This window comes from Balaenoptera borealis, assembly GCF_965194805.1.
Source record: "Balaenoptera borealis genome assembly, chromosome: 13".
NCBI classification, from domain to species: Eukaryota; Metazoa; Chordata; class Mammalia; order Artiodactyla; family Balaenopteridae; genus Balaenoptera; species Balaenoptera borealis.
This window is the reverse complement of record NC_138870.1, coordinates 24,442,109-24,463,889: the sequence shown is the minus strand read 5'-3', so window position 1 is coordinate 24,463,889 and position 21,781 is coordinate 24,442,109. Positions and strand designations below refer to the sequence as shown.

Below are 21,781 nucleotides of genomic sequence, written 5' to 3'. Positions count from 1 at the left end.
GTTACAGAAAGATAGACAAGATGAAAAGGCAGAGGGCTATGTACCAGATGAAGGAACAAGAAAAAACCCCAGAAAAACAACTAAATGAAGTGGAGATAGGCAACCTTCCAGAAAAAGAATCCAGAATAATGATAGTGAAGATGATCCAGGACCTCGGAATAAGAATGGAGGCAAAGATTGAGAAGATGCAAGAAATGATTAACAAAGACCTAGAAGAATTAAAGAACAAACAGAGATGACCAATACAATAACTGAAATGAAAACTACACTAGAAGGAATCAATAGCAGAATAACTGAGGCAGAAGAACGGATAAGTGACCTGGAAGACAGAATGGTGGAATTCACTGCTGCAGAACAGACTAAAGAAAAAAGAATGAAAAGAAATGAAGACAGCCTAAGAGACCTCTGGGACAACATTAAACGCAACAACATTCGCATTATAGGGGTCCCAGAAGGAGAAGAGAGAGAGAAAGGACCAGAGAAAATATTTGAAGAGATTATAGTCGAAAACTTCCCTAACATGGGAAAGGAAATAGCCACCCAAGTCCAGGAAGCGCAGAGAGTCCCATACAGAATAAACCCAAGGAGAAACACGCCGAGACACATAGTAATCAAAATGGCAAAAATTAAAGACAAAGAAAAATTATTGAAAGCAGCAAGGGAAAAACGACAAATAACATACAAGGGAACTCCCATAAGGTTAACAGCTGATTTCTCAGCAGAAACTCTACAAGCCAGAAGGGAGTGGCATGATATACTTAAAGTGATGAAAGGGAAGAACCTACAACCAAGATTACTCTACCCGGCAAGGATCTCATTTAGATTGGATGGAGAAATCAAAAGCTTTACAGACAAGCAAAAGCTAAGAGAATTCAGCACCACCAAACCAGCTCTACAACAAATGCTAAAGGAACTTCTCTAAGTGGGAAACACAAGAGAAGAAAAGGACCTACAAAAACAAACCCAAAACAATTAAGAAAAAGGTCATAGGAACATACATATCGATAATTACCTTAAACGTGAATGGATTAAATGCCCTAACCAAAAGACATAGACTGGCTGAATGGATACAAAAACAAGACCCATATATATGCTGTCTACAAGAGACCCACTTTAGACCTAGGGACACATACAGACTGAAAGTGAGGGGATGGAAAAAGATATTCCATGCAAATGGAAATCAAAAGAAAGCTGGAGTAGCTATACTCATATCAGATAAAATAGACTTTAAAATGAAGAATGTTACAAGAGACAAGGAAGGACACCACATAATGATCAAGGGATCAATCCAAGAAGAAGATATAACAATTATAAATATATATGCACCCAACATAGGAGCACCTCAATACATAAGGCAACTGCTAACAGCTATAAAAGAGGAAATCAACAGTAACACAGTAATAGTGGGGGACTTTAACACCTCACTTACACCAAAGGACAGATCATCCAAAATGAAGATAAATAAGGAAACAGAAGCTTTAAATGACACAATAGAACAGATAGATTTAATTGATATATATAGGACATTCCATCCAAAAACAGCAGATTACACGTTCTTCTCAAGTGCGCACGGAACATTCTCCAGGATAGATCACATCATGGGTCACAAATCAAGCCTCAGTAAATATAAGAAAATTGAAATCATATCAAGCATCTTTTCTGACCACAACGCTATGAGATTAGAAATGAATTACAGGGAAAAAAACGTAAAAAAGGTAAACACATGGAGGCTAAACAATACGTTACTAAATAACCAAGAGATCACTGAAGAAATCAAAGAGGAAATCAAAAAATACCTAGAGACAAATGACAATGAAAACACGACGACCCAAAACCTATGGGATGCAGCAAAAGCAGTTCTAAGAGGGAAGTTTATAGCTATACAAGCCTACTTAAAGAAACAAGAAAAATCTCAAGTAAACAATCTAACCTTACACCTAAAGAAACTAGAGAAAGAAGAACAAACAAAACCCAAAGTTAGCAGAAGGAAAGAAATCATAAAGATCAGAGCAGAAATAAATGAAATAGAAACAAAGAAAACAATAGAAAGATCAATAAAACTAAAAGTTGGTTTTTTGAGAAGATAAACAAAATTGATAAGCCATTAGCCAGACTCATCAAGAAAAAGAGGGAGAGGACTCAAATCAATAAAATCAGAAATGAAAAAGGAGAAGTTACATTGGACACCACAGAAATACAAAGCATCCTAAGAGACTACTACAAGCAACTTTATGCCAATAAAATGGACAACCTGGAAGAAATGGACAAATTCTTAGAAAGGTATAACCTTCCAAGACTGAACCAGGAATAAACAGAAAATATGAACAGACCAATCACAAGTAATGAAATTGAAACTGTGATTAAAAATCTTCCAACAAACAAAAGTCCAGGACCAGATGGCTTCACAGGTGAATTCTATCAAACATTTAGAGAAGAGCTAACACCCATCCTTCTCAAACTCTTCCAAAAAATTGCAGAGGAAGGAACACTCCCAAACTCATTCTATGAGGCCACTATCACCCTGATACCAAAACCAGACAAAGACACTACAAAAAAAGAAAATTACAGACCAATATCACTGATGAATATAGATGCAAAAATCCTCAACAAAATACTAGCAAACAGAATCCAACAACACATTAAAAGGATCATACACCACGATCAAGTGGGATTTATCCCAGGGATGCAAGGATTCTTCAATATATGCAAATCAATCAATGTGATACACCATATTAACAAATTGAAGAATAAAAACCATATGATCATCTCAATAGATGCAGAAAAAGCTTTTGACAAAATTCAACACCCATTTCTGATAAAAACTCTCCAGAAAGTGGGCATAGAGGGAACCTACCTCAACATAATAAAGGCCACATATGACACACCCACAGCCAACATCGTTCTCAATGGAGAAAAACTGAAACCATTTCCACTAAGATCAGGAACACCAGGTGGCCCACTCTCACCACTATTATTCAACATACTTTTGGAAGTTTTAGCCACAGAAATCAGAGAAGAAAAAGAAATTAAAGGAATACAAATCGGAAAAGAAAAAGTAAAACTGTCACTGTTTGCAGATAATATGATACTATACAGAAAATCCTCAACATGCTACTAGAAAACTACTAGAGCAAATCAATGAATCTGGTAAAGCAGCAGGATACAAAATTAATGCACAGAAATCTCTTGCATTCCTGTACACTAATGATGAAAAATCTGAAAGAGAAATTAAGGAAACACTCCCATTTACCATTGCAACAAAAAGAATAAAATACCTAGGAATAAACCTACCTAGGGAGACAAAAGACCTGTATGCAGAAAACTATAAGACACTGATGAAAGAAATTAAACATGATACCAACAGATGGAGAGATATACCATGTTCTTGGATTGGAAGAATCAACATTGTGAAAATGAGTACACTACCGAAAGCAATCTACAGATTCAATGCAATCCCTATCAAATTACCAATGGCATTTTTTACGGAGCTAGAACAAATCGTCTTAAAATTTGTATGGAGACACAAAAGACCCCGAATAGCCAAAGTAGTCTTGAGGCAAAAAAATGGAGCTGGAGGAATCAGACCCCCTGACTTCAGACTATACTACAAAGCTACAGTAATCAAGACAATATGGTACTGGCACAAAAGCAGAAACATAGATCAATGGAACAAGATAGAAAGCCCAGAGATTAACCCACGCACCTATGGTCAACTAATCTATGACAAAGGAGGCAAAGATATACAATGGAGAAAAGACAGTCTCTTCAATAAGTGGTGCTGGGAAAACTGGTCAGCTACATGTAAAAGAATGAAATTAGAATACTCCCTAACACCATACACAAAAATAAACTCAAAATGGATTAGAGACCTAAATATAAGACTGGACACTATAAAACTCTTAGAGGAAAACATAGGAAGAACACTCTTTGACATAAATCACAGCAAGATCTTTTTTGATCCACCTCCTAGAGTAATGGAAATAAAGACAAAAATAAACAAGTGGGACCTAATGAAACTTCAAAGCTTTTGCACAGCAAAGGAAACCATAAACAAGACGAAAAGACAACCCTCAGAATGGGAGAAAATATTTGCAAATGAATCAACGGACAAAGGATTAATCTCCAAAATATATAAACAGCTCATTCAGCTCAATATTAAAGAAACAAACACCCCAATCCATAAATGGGCAGAAGACCTAAATAGACATTTCTCCAAAGAAGACATACAGATGGCCACGAAGCACGTGAAAAGATGCTCAACATCACTAATTATTAGAGAAATGCAAATCAAAACTACAATGAGGTATCACCTCACTCCTGTTAGAATGGGCGCCATCAGAAAATCTACAAACAACAAATGCTGGAGAGGGTGTGGAGAAAAGGGAACCCTCTTGCACTGTTGGTGGGAATGTAAATTGATACAGCCACTATGGAGAACAATATGGAGGTTCCTTAAAAAACTAAAAATAGAATTACCATATGACCCAGCAATCCCACTACTGGGCATATACCCAGAGAAAACCGTAATTCAAAAAGACACATGCACCCGAATGTTCATTGCAGCACTATTTACAATAGCCAGGTCATGGAAGCAACCTAAATGCCCATCAACAGACGAATGGATAAAGAAGGTGTGGTACATATATACAATGGAATATTACTCAGCCATAAAAAGGAACGAAATTGAGTCATTTGTTGAGACGTGGATGGATCTAGAGACTGTCATACAGAGTGAAGTAAGTCAGAAAGAGAAAAACAAATATCGTATATTAATGCATGTATGTGGAACCTAGAAAAATGGTACAGATGAGCCAGTTTGCAGGGCAGAAGTTGAGACACAGATGTAGAGAATGGACATATGGACACCAAGGGGGGAAAACTGCGGTGGGGTGGGGATGGTGGTGTGCTGAATTGGGCGATTGGGATTGACATGTATACACTGATGTGTATAAAATTGATGCCTAATAAGAACCTGCAGTATAAAAAAACAAACAAAACAACTAATACTAAACTTTCATTGGGTTATTTGTATGGAAATATGTTAATATAAATGTTTCAGACATTACATGAAATTTCTAAAAATCTTATATTTGTATGTGTATGGAAATATGTATGGAAATATGTTAATATAAATGTTTCAGACATTAAAAAAAAAAAAAAAAAGAGACAAGAAAGGTCACTACATAATGATCAAGGGATCAATCCGAGAAGAAGATATAGCAACTGTAAATATTTATGCACCCAACACAGGAGCACCTCAATACATAAAACAAATGCTAACACCCATAAAAGCAGAAATCGACAGTAACACAATAATACTGGGGCACTTTAACACTCCACTTACACCAACGTATAGATCATCCTGACAGAAAATTAATAAGAAAACACAAGCCTTAAATGATACATCAGACCAGATAGATTTAATTGACATTTATAGGACATTCCATCTGAAAGCAGCAGAATACACTTTCTTCTCAAGTGCACATGGAACATTCTCCAGGATAGATCACAACTTGGGTCACAAATCAAGCCTCTGTAGGTTTAAGAAAATTGAAATCATATTAAGCATCTTTTCCAACCACAATGATATGAGATTAGAAATCAATTACAGGGAAAAAAAAAACTAAAAAAAACACAAGCACATGGAGACTAGACACATGCTACCAAATAACCTAGGGACCACTGAAAGAATCAAAGAGGAAACCAAAATATACTGAGAAACAAATGACAATGAAAACTCGACGACCCAAAGCCTATGGGATGCAGCAAAAGCCGTTCTAAGAGGTAATTTTACAGCAGTACAATCCTACCTCAAGAAACAAGAAAAATCTCAAATAAACAATGTAACCTTGCAACTAGAGAAAGAAGAACAAACAAAACCCAAAATTAGTAAAGGAAAGAAATCATAAAGGTCAGAGCAGAAAGAAATGAAATAGAAATGAAAAGAACAATAGCAAAGATCAATAATACTAAAAGCTGGCTCTTTGAGAAGATAAACCAAATTGATAAACCTTTAGTCAGACTCATCAAGAAAAAAAGGGAGAGGACTCAAATCAATAAAATTAGAAATGAAATGGAGAAGTTACAACTCACAATGCAGAAATACAAAGAATCATAAGAGACTAGTACATGCAACTACGTGCCAGTAAAATGGACAACCTGAAAGAAATGGACAAATTCTTAGAAAGGTAAAACATTCCAAGACTGAACCAGGAAGAAATAGAAAACATGAACAAACAAATCACAAGTAATGAAATTGAAACTATGATTAAAAATCTTCCAAAAAGCAAAAGTTCAGGACCAGATACCTTCACAGGTGAATTCTATCAAATACTTAGAGAAGAGCTAACACTCATCCTTCTCAAACTCTCAAAAAACTGCAGAGGGAGGAACACTCCCAAACTTATTCTATGAGGCCCCCATCACCCTGATACCAAAACCAGACAAAGATATCACAAAAAAAGAAAATTACAGGCCAATACCACTGATGAACATAGATACAAAAATCCTCAGCAAAATACTAGCAAACCAAATCCAACAACACATTAAAAGGACACCAAGATCAAGTGAGATTTATCCCAAGGAATGCAAGGATTCTTCAATATAGTTAAATCAATCAATGTGATACACCATATTAACAAACTGAAGAATAAAAAACATGATCACCTCAATAGATGCAGAAAAAGCTTTTGACAAAATTCAACACCCATTTATGATAAAAACTCTCCAGAAAGTGGGTATAGAAGGAACCTACCTCAACATAATAAAAGCCATATACAACAAACCCACAGCAAACTTCATTCTCAATGGTGAAAAACTGAAAGCATTTCCTCTAAGATCAGGAGCAAGACAAGGATGTCCGCTCTTGCCACTATTACTCAACATAGTTTTGGAAGTCCTGGCCACAGCAATGAGAGAAGAAAAAGAAATAAAAGGAATCCAAATTGTAAAAAAATAAGTAAAACTGTCACTGTTTGCTGATGATATGGTACTATACATAGAAAATCCTAAAGATGCCACCAGAACACTACTAGAACTAATCAATGAATTTGGTAAGGTTGCAGGATACAAAATTAATGCACAGAAATCTCTTGCTTTCCTATACACTAACAAAAGATCAGAAAGAGAAATGAAGGAAACAATCCCATTTACCACTGCAACAAAAAGAACAAAAAATAAACCTTCCTAAGGAGGCAAAAGAACTGTACTCAGAAAACTATAAAACACTGATGAAAGAAATCAAAGGTGACAGAAACAGATGGAGAGACATACCATGCTCCTGGATTGGAAGAATCAATATTGTGAATATCACTGTACTACCCAAAGCAATCTACAGGTTCAATGCAATCCCTATCAAATTACCACTGGCATTTTTCACAGAACTAGAACAAAAAATTTTACAATTTGTAGGGAAACACAAAAGACCTCGAATAGCAAAAGCAATCTTGAGAAAAAAAAAAAAAAAAACGGAGCTGGAGAAATCAGGCTCCCTGACTTCAGACTATACTACAGGGCTACAGTAATCAAGACAGTATGGTACTAGCACAAAAACAGAAATATAGATCAATGGAACAGGATAGAAAGCCCAGAGATAAAACCACACACCTACAGTCACTCAATCTATAACAACAGAGGCCAAAATATACAATGGAGCAAAGACAGCCTCTTCAGTAAGTGGTGCTGGGAAAAGTGGACAGCTACAAGAATGAAATTAGAACACTGCCTAACACCATACACAAAAATAAACTCAAAATGGATTAAAGACCTAAATGTAAGGCCAGGCACTATAAAACTCTTAGAGGACAACATAGTTTGAACACTCTTTGACATTAATCGCAGCAAGATCTTTTTTGACCCACCTCCTAAATAGAATAAAAACAGAAATAAACAAATGGGACCTAATGCAACTTAAAAGCTTTTGCACAGCAAAGGAAACCATAAGCAAGACAAAAAGACAACCCTCAGAATGGGAGAAAATATTTGTAAATGAAGCAACTGACAAAGGATTAGTCTCCAAAATATACAAACAGCTCATGCAGCTCAATATCAAAAAAACAAACAACCCAATCCAAAAATGGGCCGAAGACCTAAATAGACATTTCTCCAAGGATGACATACAGATGGCTAAGAGGCACATGAAAAGATGCTCAACATCCCTAATTATTAGAGAAGTGCAAATCAAAACTGCAATGAGGTATCACCTCACACCGGTCAGAATGGCCATCATCAAAGTCTACAAACATTAAATGCTGGAGACGGTATGGAGAAAAGGGAACACTCTTGCATTGCTGATGGGAATGTAAATTGATACAGCCACTATGTAGAACAGTATGGAGGTTCCTTAAAAAACTAAAAAAAGAACTACCATATGACCCAGCAATCCCACCACTGGGCATATACCCAGAGGAAACCATGATACATGCACCCCAATGTTCACTGTAGCACTATTTACAATAGCCAGGACATGGAAACAACCTAAATGTCCATTAACAGAGGAATGAATAAAGAAGATGTGGTACATATATACAATGGAGTATTACTCAGCCATAAAAAGAAACAAAATTGGGTCATTTGTTGAGACGTGGATGAACCTAGAGACTGTCATACAGAGTGAAGTATGTCAGAAAGAGAAAAACAAATAATGTATATTAACGCACATATGTGGAATCTGAAAAAACTGGTATAAACGATCTTATTTACAAAGCAGAAATAGAAACAGACGTAGAGAACAAACGTATGGATACCAAGGAGTAAGGGGGGGATAAATTGGCAGATTGGGATTGACATATATACACTATTGATACTATGTATAAAATAGATAACTAATGAGAACCTACTGTATAGCACAGGCAACTCTACTCAGTGCTCTGTGTTGACCTAAATGGGAAGGAAATCCAAAAAAGAGGGGATATACGTATACATATAGCTGGTTCACTTTGCTGTACAACAGAAACTAACACAACATTGTAAAGCAACTATACCCCTATAAAATTTTTAAATTTTTAAAAATTTTAAAGATACCTGACTACACAGAGCAAAAATAATAACAATGAATTGTTGGCTTTATAGAATATGTAAAAGTAAACTAAATGATATCAATACCGCAAATGATGAGAGGAAATGGAATTATACTGTTGTAAAGTTCTTACACTGTACATGAAATGGAATGACATTATTTAAGATTAGACTAATAAGTAAAAGATACATATTGTAGATCGTAAAGCAATGAATTAATTGGCAAAAATATACACCTAGTAAGCATAAAATTAAATTAAATTTTTAAAAAACTCTCAAATCTAAAATAACTTAGAGAAAATAGGGAAAAAGAAATGGAAAGTGGAAAACAAACAGCAAAATAATATATTTAAACTCGACCATATTGTTAAGTACATTAAATATAGTGGATCTAAAGAACTAAATTAAAAAGCAGAGACTGTCACGTTAAATAAAAATCAAGACCTAACTACATGCCATGAAAAATTCATTTTGGCTATGAAGACAAAAAAAAATAAAGCTAAACAGCTGAAAAAGACAAACCATACAATCAATAATAAAAATAAAGCTGAAGTGGCTATATTAGTATCAGAAAAATTAGACTTCAGGTCAAAAAATATTACAGGTGATAAAGAAAGAGATTTCAGGCAGCCAAGGCTGAGAGTCAGTTTTCTAATTTGTGAAGCCAGAAGAAGCAGAAAGAAGCTATGATTCTGTACCCTGGGCTCTGCATGCTAAGATAAACCACCTCCAGCACTGTCTGCAAGTAAGAAATTTAGGAGAAGAGATCAATATGTTGGAGTAGAAGGATGAGGAACTCACCTTCCCCCATGAACACATCAAAAATACATTTACAGTGAAACAATTCTCACTGAAAACTAACTGGAGACTGGCAGAAAGACACTTTACAAGCAAGCCTGTAAGAAAGATCCACACAGAACTGGGTAGGGAGGAAAGAGAAGCAATCAGGTCGAGGCTTGTGCTCATGGGAGGGGACTCAGAAGGGAAGACAGATTACATGGGTAGAGATCCTACCTGAGAAGTAAGTGATTTGAGCCACATATTAGGCGCCCAGCCCTAGGGTCTGACACCAGAAACAGTAGTCCTCTTTTCAGTTGGAGGGCTGGTGGGACTAGCAGGAGACCTGTGGAAAGCCTGTGCTCTGCTTGTGAGGACCTTGCACACGCTTGCTTATTCCTGCAACAGGGCAGAGAGGGCAGACTGAAACTGTGCAGGTTGCTTGCCAGTTTGCTGTGACTGCCCTGGTGCGCACCCCAGCCTGAACCAAGCAACGGTTCCAACCCGGCTTGCTTTACAACAGAGCTCCACTATGGGGTGAGGGCTGATGCAGCTAAGGGGAGAGTTCAGCTGTGAGGGACAAAGGCTATTCAGACTAGGGCAGACAACAGAACAGGGTGGGGACAGCCATTACCGGTGCTTATACAGGCAGAGCATCAGGAGCAGTCTGGGTCTCTGACTGTGGCCTGACCACCACAGCCTATGCCCAAACTGACACCTAGTGCCTGCATCAGCCCCTCTTGCTCCAGCACTACTCCCATCTGTGGCAAGGGTGCTGGTGCTGAGAGGGGATAGAGCACATACTTAAATGGGACAGAGCAAGCTTAGACCCAACCCTCACAGCTTCTGCTCCAGCAACTTGAGACCCAATCCCAATCGGTGGTGGCAGCCAATGAGCAGAGAAGAAGCCCTGGCCCACACCTGGCTCTGGCCCTAGCACCTACTACCTCCTATCAAGGTGATAGCTGCCAGCACAACCCAGGGAAAAGATGTAACTTGTGTTCACGTCAGATCCAGCTATCCTACTGGAGCCACTGGGCACATGTGGACTGTACAGGGAAACTCCCAAACAAAGACACCCCTACAAGACAGAAATAGGTAACTGCTTCACCTACTTTCATAGAGACAGAGAAAGTAAGCAAAATGAGAAGACAGAGGAAGTTGTTTCAATTGAAAGAGAAAGAGGAAACAAAATGAAAAAGCAACTAATGAAACAGAAATAAACAGTTTATCAGATATAGAGTTCAAATCATTAGTATCAAGAATGCTAACTGAATTAGAAAAGAGAATAGATGAAAACAGTGAGAAATTTAACAAGAAGCTAAATAGAAATTATAGAAAAGAACCAGTCAGAATGAGGAATACAATAACTGAAATGAAAAACATACTAGAAGGAATTAACAGCAGACTAGGTGATAAAGAAGAATGTATAAGTGGTCTGAAAGAATAAGAGAAATCACTCAATCAGAAAAGCAAAAACAAAAAAAATTTAAGAAATAAGAACAGTGTAAGGGATCTCTAGGACAACATCAAGCATACCAACATTCACATTATAGGACTGCCAGAAGAGAAGAGAAAGAGAAGGGGGTCAAAATTGTATTTGATAAAACTGTGGCTGAAAACTTACCAAATCTAAAGAAGTAAACAGATATCCAGATATAGGGAGCACAAAGGGTCCCAAACAAGTTGAACCCAAAGCGACTCAAACCAAGACATATCATAATTAAAATGGCAAAAGTTAAAGATAGAGAAAGGCAGATAAAGATAAAGGCAGCAAAAGACAACCAAAGAGCCATATACAAGGGAAACTCCATTAGGCTATCAGCTGATTTTTCTGCAAAAACTTTGCAGACCAGAAGGGAGTGGCATGATAAACTCAAAGTGCTGAGAGGGAAAAACCTGGAACCTAGGATACTCTACCCAGCAACATTATCATTTACAATTGAAGGAGACATTAAAATTAATTAATTAATTAATTAATATCTTCTCATACAGGCAAAAACTAAAAGAGTTCATCAATACTAAACCTACCCTAAAACCAATGTTAAAGGGTCTTCTCTAAGTGCAAAAGAAAAGGTTATAACAAGAAGTAAGAATCTATAGAAAAGGAAAAATCCCACTAATAAAGGCAAATACATAGTAAAGACATAAACTAGAATGAAGATTAAAAGAAGAAATACTGTAAATTGAAGTATAGTTACAATAATCAGTAAATGGATAAACATCAAGTTGTAAAATATCACATCAAAAACACAAAATGTAGCAGAGAGGAGTAAAAAATGCAGATATTTTAGGATATGTTTAAACTTAAATGATTATCTGTTTAAAACAGGTACAGAGGGAACATATTTCAACATAATAAAGGTCATTTATGGCAAACCCACACCTAACATCATACTCCAAGGTAAAAAGCTGAAAACCTTCCTCTAAGATCGGGAACAAGACAAGGATGGCCACTCTTGCCACCTGTATTTAACATAGTACTGGAATTCCAAGCCACGACAATATGACAAGAAAAAGAAATAAAACGTAAATTGGAAGGGAAGAAGTAAAACTGTCACTCTTTGCAGTTGACATAATACTGTGTACAAAAAACCCTAAAGTCTCCAACAAAAAGCTATTAGAAATAATAAATAATTCAGCAAAGTTGTAGGATACAAGATATACAGAGATATTTTTCCTTTCAATACAGTAAAAATTAACTATGAGAAAGAGAAAGCAAGAAAACAATTCCATTCAAAATTACATCAGGGAATTCCCTGGTTGTCCAGTGGTTAGGACTTCACGCTTTCACTGCAAGGGGCTGGGTTCACTCTCTAGTCGGGGAACTTAGATCCCACAAGTCATGCAATGCAGCAAAAAAAAAAAAAAAAAAAAAAAAAAAATTGCATCGAAAAGAATAAAATTCATAAGGATAAAACTTAACCAAGAAGATGAAAGACCTATACTCTGAAAATTACAGAACACTGATGAAGGAAACTGAAGATGATACAAAGAAATAGAAAGACATCCAGTGTTCTTAAACTGGAAAAATTAATATTGCTAAAATGGCCATAATCCCCAAAGCAATTTAGAGATGTAATACAATCCCTATCAAAATACCCATGAAATTTTTTACAGAACTAGAACAAATAATCCTAAAATTTATATGGAACAACAAAAGACCCCAAACTATCACAGCAATCTTGAGAAAGAACAAAGCTGGAGGTATCATGCTCCCTAACTTCAGTCTATATTACAAAGCTATAGTAATCAAAACACCATGGTATTGACATAAGAATAGACACAAAGGTCAATGCAAAAGAATAGAGGGCCCAGAAATAAACCCACGCACTTATGGTCAATTAATCTATGACAAAGGAGGCAAGAATATGCAATGCAAAAAAGACAAACTCTTCAACAAGTGGTGCTGGGAAAACTGGACAGCTACATGTAAGAGAATGAAATTAGAAAATTTCTTCACACCATACACAAAAATAAACTCAACGTGGATTAAAAACCTAAATGTAAGACCTGAAACCATAAAAGTCCTAGAAGATAACATAGGCAGAACATGCTTTGACATAAATCATAGCAATATTGTTTTGGATCTGTCTCCTAAGGCAAAAGAAACAAAAGCAAAAATAAACAAATGAAACCGAATTAAACTTAACAACTTTTGCATAGCAAAGGAAACCACTGACAAAAAGACAATCTACTTAACGAAAGAATATATTTGCAAATGATACAACTAATAAGGAGTTAATATCCAAAATATATAAACAGCTCATAAAACACAATATCAAAAAAAAAAAACAATCAAAAAATGAGCATAAGACCCAAATATACACTTTTCCAAGGAAGATACACAGATGGCCAACAGGTACATAAAGACTCTCAACATCACTAATCATCAGAGAAATGCAAATCAAAACAACAAAGAGATAGCACCTCACACCTGTCAGAATGGTTATCATCAAAAAGTCTAGAAATAACAAATGTCAGCAAGGATGTGGAGAAGACGGAACCTTAGTACACTGTTGGTGGGAATGTAAACTGGTGTAGTCACTATAGAAAACAGTATGGAGGTTCCTCAAAAAAGCTAAAAATAGAACTATTATATAATCCAGCAATTCCACTGCTAGCTATATATCAAAAAAAAATGAAAACACTAATTTGAAAAATATACACAGACCCCAATGTTCACAGCAACATTATTTACAATAGCCAAGATATGGAAGCAACCTAAGTGTCCATCAACAGATAATGTATAAAGAAGATATGCTATATATATATATATATATATATATATATATATATATACATACACACACAACGGAATATTACTCAACCATAAAAACAAATGAAATTCTGCCATTTGCAGTAATGTGGATGAACCTAGAGGGTATTATGCTTAGTGAAATAAGTCAGACAAAGAAAGACAAATACCCTAGGTTATCACTTATATGTGGAATCTGAAAAATAAAACAAACAAATGTACATAACAAAACAGAAACAGACTCACAGATACAGAGAACAAACTAGTGGTTACCAGTGGGGAGAGGGGAGGGGGAAGGGGCAAGATACGGTTATGGGATTAGGAGACACAAACTATTATATATAAAATAAATAAGCAACAAGGATATCTTGTACAGCACAGGAAAATATAACCATTATTGTGTAATAACTTTGAGTGATGTATAATCTATAAAAATATTGAATTACTATGTTGTACGCCTGTTACTAATATTGTAAATCAACTATACTTCAATAAAATTTTTTTAAAAAATAAAAGCAGCAGATGCTTGCAAAATACAAATTGGAAATTGGAGAAAAGTATCAATATATTTACATTCTCCCATTGTAGATTTACAAAATGAGAAATTTGGTAGAGGTCACTGGAGAAACTTTGCCCAAGTTAAACCACATTTAAAATAGTAACTAATAATTACTATAGGCAGAGATTCTTTTGTCTGTTTGGTTCACTCACGTATTTCCAGGGCCTGGTACATTGTATGTGCACAAATATTTGCTGAATGAATGAATGGATAATTTTCTTAAATTAATGGGGGATACCTTCATAATGTGATTTATTATTCCAAACACCATGTACTACAAATGTTTAGTTTAAAATGTATTGTCTAAAACAGAACAAAAAGTATATTAAAAGAGATTTCATAATGATAAAGAAGACAATTCATCAAGCAGACATAACAATACTAAATATAAATGCATCTAAGAACAGATTTTAAAATACATGAAGCAATGAGTGATAAAACTGAAATGACAGATAAACTAAAAACCGTTAAGGTGGAGATTTTGACACTCTAAGTAACTGATGAAATAAGTAGAAAGAAAATCAGTGGATATGTAGATGAATTGAACAATATTACCAATCACTTTGATCTAACCAACACATCTGAAAAACTCTACATAACAGGTGAACATTAGACATTCTTTTCAAGTGCACATGAAACATTTAAAGATAAATGCATTCTGAGCCATAAAACAAGTCTCAATAGATTTAAAAATACTGAAATCATACAAAGTATCTTCTCTAAGCACAGAAGAAACATATTAAAAAGCAATGTAAGAAAGAAATCTGGAAATTCCCCCAAATACCTGATAATTAAACAACACAATTCTAAATAACCCATTATATATCACAAGAGAAACTGAGAAATATTTTGAGGTGAATATAACTGAAAATACTACATATCTAAATTTTGGGGATGCAGCTACAACAGTGCTTTGAGGGAAGTTTATAAACATTATATACTTATATTTAGAAAACAAGAAAGGAGTCAAATAACTGATCAATCTCCTTAAGAAACCTAAAAATGTAGAGCATATTAAACTCAAAGAAAGCACAAAAAAGAAAGTAACAAAGAACAGTAATTAATAAAATAGAAAATACAAAAACAGACAAAATTACAGAAAACAAAAGATGATTCTTCCCAAATATCAATGAAATTGATAACAAAAACAAAGAAATGACACAAATTACCAATATCAGGAATGGAAGAATTTTTCAATATTAGGACATTTCTAGAAACATACAGGTATTAAAATAATAAGGGAACATTATAAAAAAATTTTTGCCAATAATTTCAAATATTTACATGAAATGGAAAAATTTCTTGAAATATGAAAAACTTCCAAAAGTCACTCCAGAAAAATAAACAAACTGACTACACCCAGATCTATTAAAGAAGTTGATTTCATAGTTAAAAACCTACAATGAAACCTTTAGGCATAGAAGGCTTTACTGGAGAATTCTATGAGATTCAAAAAAGAAATAGAAATTTTTTATGAACTCTTTAAGAAAATAGAGAAGTAAACTGGTATTTGGTATTGCTTTGATACCAAAACCAAAGACCAGAGAGTAAAATATGAAATAACATCCCATATCAATATAGATGAAAAAAAAAAAAACCTTAAAAAAGTTTTAACAACTCAAATCCACCAATATATGAAGATAATATATCATGAAAAATAAGGTTTATCTCAGGAATGCAAGTTTGGTTGAATACCCCAAAATAAATAAACTTAATTCACCCTAAAGAAAAACCATATATCATCTCAATAAATGTAGGAAAAAAAATGTGACAAAACTCAAAACCCATTCAGTATACAAAGAAGATGTCTTCAACTTGATGAAGGCTATTTACAAAAACAAAAAGAAACTCACAGCTAACATATTTAAAGGTCAAAGACTCAATACCTTTACCTTAAGATCCTGAAGAGCTCAGAGATGTGTGATCTCACCAGAGGTCCTAGCTAGTGTAATAAGACAAGAAACTGAAATTAAAAATATATAGACTGGAAAAGATGTAAAACTATCTTCATTCACAGTAAACATGATTTATCTCTATAGGAAATCCTAAGGAATCTACTAAAATATTACTTGAATAACACAAAGTCAAGATAAAAAATCAATTGTATTTTATATTCTAGAAACTAATAATTGAAAATTAAAATAAACAATACCAATTAGAGTATCATCAAAAGTTTGAAATACTTAAGGATAAATTTAACAAAATGTGTACAAGACATATACATGAGTCAGACAATTCAATATTGCTGCTACTTCTCTTCAAATTAAGATATAAATTTAATATTTTCCTAATCAAAATTCCATCAGGCTTTACTTTAAAAATTGTCAAGCTATTCCTAAGATATGCATGAAAATGAAAAGAACCTAAACAGCCAATACAGTTTGAAAATGAAGAACAAATTTGAAAGACTCACACTACATGATTATGATTCTTACTAGAAAGCTAAAGTAAATCAAGATAGTGCGATAAGCAGAGAGTCCAGAAACAGGCACACATATATGCCACAAAACTCCAAAGATAATACAATGGGGAAAGAATAGTCTTTTGACTAGGTGGATATTAACATGCAAAATAATGAACCTTGACATTTACACTGTATCACGCAAAAAAACCACGAACTTGAAACAGATAATAAGCCTAAAACTAAAATCTAAAACTACATAATTTCTAGAGGAAAACACTGGAGAGAATCTTTCAGACCACAGGTTAGGCAAAGATTTCTTAAATAAAACAAAAAACTACAAACCATAAAAGAAACAAATAAAAAATAAAGATCATCAAAATTAAACACCTCTGTTCAAAAAGCATGTTTGCGTGCTCTCACTTCCAGAGAGTCTGAATCAGGGTGACATTCAGGAATCTGAATGTAAAACGAGTTATTTTTGATGCCAGTGGTTGCTGGACCACTTTCAGAGAAACACTAACTTTCAGATCAATGCATTAACGAAAGTGATGGCTTTTATGGAAATAAGGGAGAAAGCATGCAAGCCTGCAGATTTTTTGGCTACTATTCTTCCTGTACTAGTAGCTCTTTCCCAGTGGTTCATTGTCTAAAATGACTAAGCATATTCACTGAACCAAGGCGGAAAGGAAACAGACTTTAAAATACAGTGAGTCTAGGAAAACAGAATGGTGGTTCCTTAAAAGATTAAACATAGAATTACAATATGATCCAGCGTTCCATTTGTGGGTATATACCCAAAAGAACTGAAAGTAGAGACTCATATACTCATACACTCATGATTATCTGAAAGCAGATAATCATACACTCATATTCATAGCAGCATTATTCACAATAGCCAAAAACTGAAAATAACCCAAATGTCCATCTGTAGATGAACAGATAAACATGTGGTATGTACATACAATGAAATATAATTCGGCCTTAAAAAGAAATGAAATTCTAATACATGCCACAACATAGATGAACCCAAAGACACTATGTTAAGTGAAATAAGCCACAAACAAAAGAGCAAATTCCACTTATATAAGGTACTGAAATAGTCAAATTCTTAGAGAGAGAAAGCAGAATAGTGGTTACCAAGGACTGGGGGTGGGGGATAATGGTGATTTATTGTTTTATGGATACAGAGTTTCAGTTTAGGATGATGAAAAAGTTCTGTAGATGGAGAGTGGTGATAGTTGCACAACAATATCAACGTACTTAATGCCACTGAACTGTACAGTTAGATTAGAATAATAAATTTTATGTTATATATATTTTATGACAATTTTAAAATTTTTAAAATATATGTATTGTTAAGAATAAAAAAGGTAAGCCACAGATTGGGACAAAATATTTAAAAAACATATCTGGTAAAGGTCTTATATCCAGAATATAAACAGAACCCTTATAACTAAAAAATAAGATGAACAACTCTATTTTTTAAATGACAAAAGAATGAATAAACATTTCATAAAAGAATGTATAAAAATGGCACATGAAAAGATGCTTAACATCATTAGCCTTTAGAAAAATGCAAATTAAAACCAAAATGCAGGTACTGGTCACATCTACTAAAGTGGCTAAAATTAAAAAGACGTAAAATATCAAGTGTTGGCCAGGATATGGAGCACCTGCTTCCATACAGTTCTGGTAAGAACGCAAAATGCTACAGACACTTGAAAAACATTTTGACACTAGTGTATAAAGTTAAACATACAACTTGCTACATAACCCAGGATTCCCACTCCTAGCTATTTATCCAAGAGAAATGAATACGTATGTCCACATAAAAGCCTGTCAGTGAATGTTTACAGCCGCCTTATTCATAATAGTAAAAAAAAAAACAGAAACAACTAAAATGCCTATCAACTAGTAAATGGATAAAAGAATTGTGGTACATCCATAGAGTGGAATACTACTCAGCAATAAAAAGTAACAACTTACTTATATATGCAACAACATGGATGAATCTTCATTATATCAAGTGAAAGAAGCCTACCATACACACACACACACACACACACAAAACCTATAATGTTCCTTTTATATTAAATTCCTAAAAATGCAAAGCTTTAGTAACCAAAAGCAAATCAGTAGTTGCCAGGGACCAAGAGTGGTAACACGGGATCAACTATAAAGAGACTCGGGGGAATATTTCAGACTGATGGAAATGTTCTATATCATGAATGTGGTAGAAGTTTCTCATATGTAAATATTTGTCAAAAGTCATCAAATTATGGGTGATTTTTATTTATTTTTTAATATTTTAATATTATTGTATTTATTATTGGTTGTTTTAACTGTATAAATGTTATATCTCAAGAAAATTGTTTTCTTAAACCACCACAGAATACAGAATAAATAGTGGAAAAGAATATTCTGTTTGAAACTTTTATCACAGCCTCACTGCTTATCACTAGTGCTAAGTCCCTTCCTCTAGCAGGGGTGGAAGTAGAAAGAGCACATTAGGCAAACAGGCCAGCTAATAAGCATTTCTTGAAATTGAGGCAAGAGGAAAGATTATCTCTTAGGCAGAACTACCGTTGCTAGCAAAATAAAAGGGGGGAGGGATTGAGAATTAGAGGAAAAAGACATGCAGTATGTAAAATGCCTCAGGGTGTTTAATGTAGGTAAGCTTGAAATAGGGTATCCAAAAGATCAAACATAGGATGGAGGAAGTGAGAACAGATCATGGAGTCACCAAACTGGAAAATCAAGGAGACTGGAGTGGGAGGGGACAGATGTATTAGGAAAACAGGAAGACAGCCTTAGATGTTAAGTGAAATATGGGATGTTATCTACATCAGGCTTTTTAAAGCTCTCTGCAGTAAGCTAGGCTGCCTGAGACTGGAGAAGTTACCAGGCATACCCAAATTATAATCAGCTTTCTGTCGGTTTGTCTTACTTTTAAACTTTCAGTCATACCACCACCCTTTGTCCCCAGAAAAGCTTTATTTTTTCAGATTGTTAAATAACAAAATGTTTACATACAGTTTTGATTTTTTTCCCAAGCAATCAACAAGTAAAAGCATTATCCCAGCCTGCCCAGGGTTGACTTCATCATGCCCTTGCTTACACTTTTCCCCATTCTGCTGTTGGTAATCTATCCCTAGAGATCCTAGAGTCCCTTAATGATCTGGCTCAAATTTACATTTCCAGTCTCATCTTCTGCCTCTTACAGCCATTCTGAAGTTTGCAATTTTTTTCTTACACAGAACAATAGTTCATTAATAAACACTTATTATTTTTGATTGACTTTACTGACTTCAACTTCTCAAATAAAACAAGAAAAAATCCAAAGCATGCCTACAACTATTAAAGTAACTTTTTTTTTAATTAATTTATTTATTTTTGGCTGTGTTGGGTCTTCGTTTCTGTGTGAGGGCTTTCTCTAGTTGCGGCAAGCGGGGGCCACTCTTCATCGCGGTGCGCGGGTCTCTTCACTGTCGCGGCCTCTCCCGTTGCGGAGCACAGGCGCCAGACGCGCAGGCTCAGTAGTTGTGGCTCACGGGCTTAGTTGCTCCGCGGCATGTGGGATCTTCCCAGACCAGGGCTCGAACCCGTGTCCCCTGCATTGGCAGGCAGATTCTTAACCACTGCGCCACCAGGGAAGCCCCCTACAACTATTAATATAAGATTAAGCAGTCAGTTCAAAATTGCTATTTGCGAAATTTTCCTAAAAATTCTCCAAGAGCTACACACAACTCAAGTATGCACAAAATTGATTATGTGTAAACTACTACTATAATATTTAAAGAATACGATGAATTGAAGGATTTCAATATTCCCAAGCAACTTAATGTGAAACATATACATATGGACATATGTGTGTTAATATACATATATATTCAACTATGTGTCCTATTCTGTGCTAGCATCTCTGCTGTCAGTACCACAACACAACCATCTAGTTCATTTTTGCGTATTCCCTGATAATATGTTACCTGATAATATGTTAAGGGCTTATTCTGGGCCATAATTTTCTTATGAGAAAAAGGTTTACACACTATGGGTAACAATGAAAGCAATGGTAGTGATGTGAACAAAGGAGTAATTCTCCTAAGCGTTGGTTCCTTCACCATCATTACGACTGATTCCTTGATGTTTACGATATTCCCTGATAGCTTCATGATATTCTAAAAGGTCAAAACAAAGAATATCATAAAGTAAAAGCAACATTCTATTTATATGCCTCACAATGACTTTCTCTCTCAACACACACATATACACTGGAAGTCATCAACATATTTCAGTTTCAATTTCATAGATGAACAGCATTTTCTGTTTATTATATTATAATTATAACAACATTGCTCTGAACAATTGCTCATTATGTTCTTTTAAGAATGGGTAAGAACAGATAACTACATGAAAGAATGCTACAGTTCCCACACACAGAAACGTATGCCCCAACTTCTCCACACATACAACCAATTAGTGGTGTTTCATTCAACTGTTATGGTTTCCTTCTTCCTTGAAAATTGGCAACATCCACAGTTCATTACATATAAGCTCCCAAAAAGATGTACACCTGTCTTGATTAGAATATCTAGTTCTGTGATATTTTTGAGGCAGAATATATATTTTCTTTTAATTATTGACACCACGTTAAAGTAACTGAATGGCAGAGGAATGAAGATTTGCTTAGAAAACCACTACACATTTTCCAAGCCTGAGAACCAACAAACGCTTGCTATGTAATCCAACATCATAGACACGGAGAAAC

The 21,781-nt window shown here is 34.9% G+C and overlaps 1 protein-coding gene and 1 long non-coding RNA gene across 13 annotated transcripts in view; one reads left to right on the top strand and one right to left on the bottom strand.

Moving 5' to 3' along the window:
* The window catches only part of LOC309610006, a 42,350-nt gene extending 30,769 nt beyond the window's left edge, over positions 1 to 11,581 (top strand). Inside the window, exon 2 of the long non-coding RNA XR_014233695.1 lies at positions 5,176 to 11,581. This is a non-coding gene — a long non-coding RNA (uncharacterized lncRNA). The remainder of the gene's footprint in view (positions 1 to 5,175) is intronic.
* Positions 1 to 21,781, bottom strand: part of CCDC91 (coiled-coil domain containing 91) — a 422,422-nt gene that overhangs the window by 382,812 nt on the left and 17,829 nt on the right. For 2 of the 12 annotated variants that reach the window (XM_082352212.1, XM_082352191.1), the window contains exon 2: positions 16,502 to 16,551. The exons of 9 other annotated variants lie outside the window; for them this stretch is intronic. The gene's annotated coding sequence lies outside the window, so the exon portion shown is untranslated. Of the gene's footprint in view, positions 1 to 16,501; positions 16,552 to 21,781 lie in introns of those variants that run through there. One more of the 12 variants, XM_082352197.1, reaches the window with a different exon arrangement.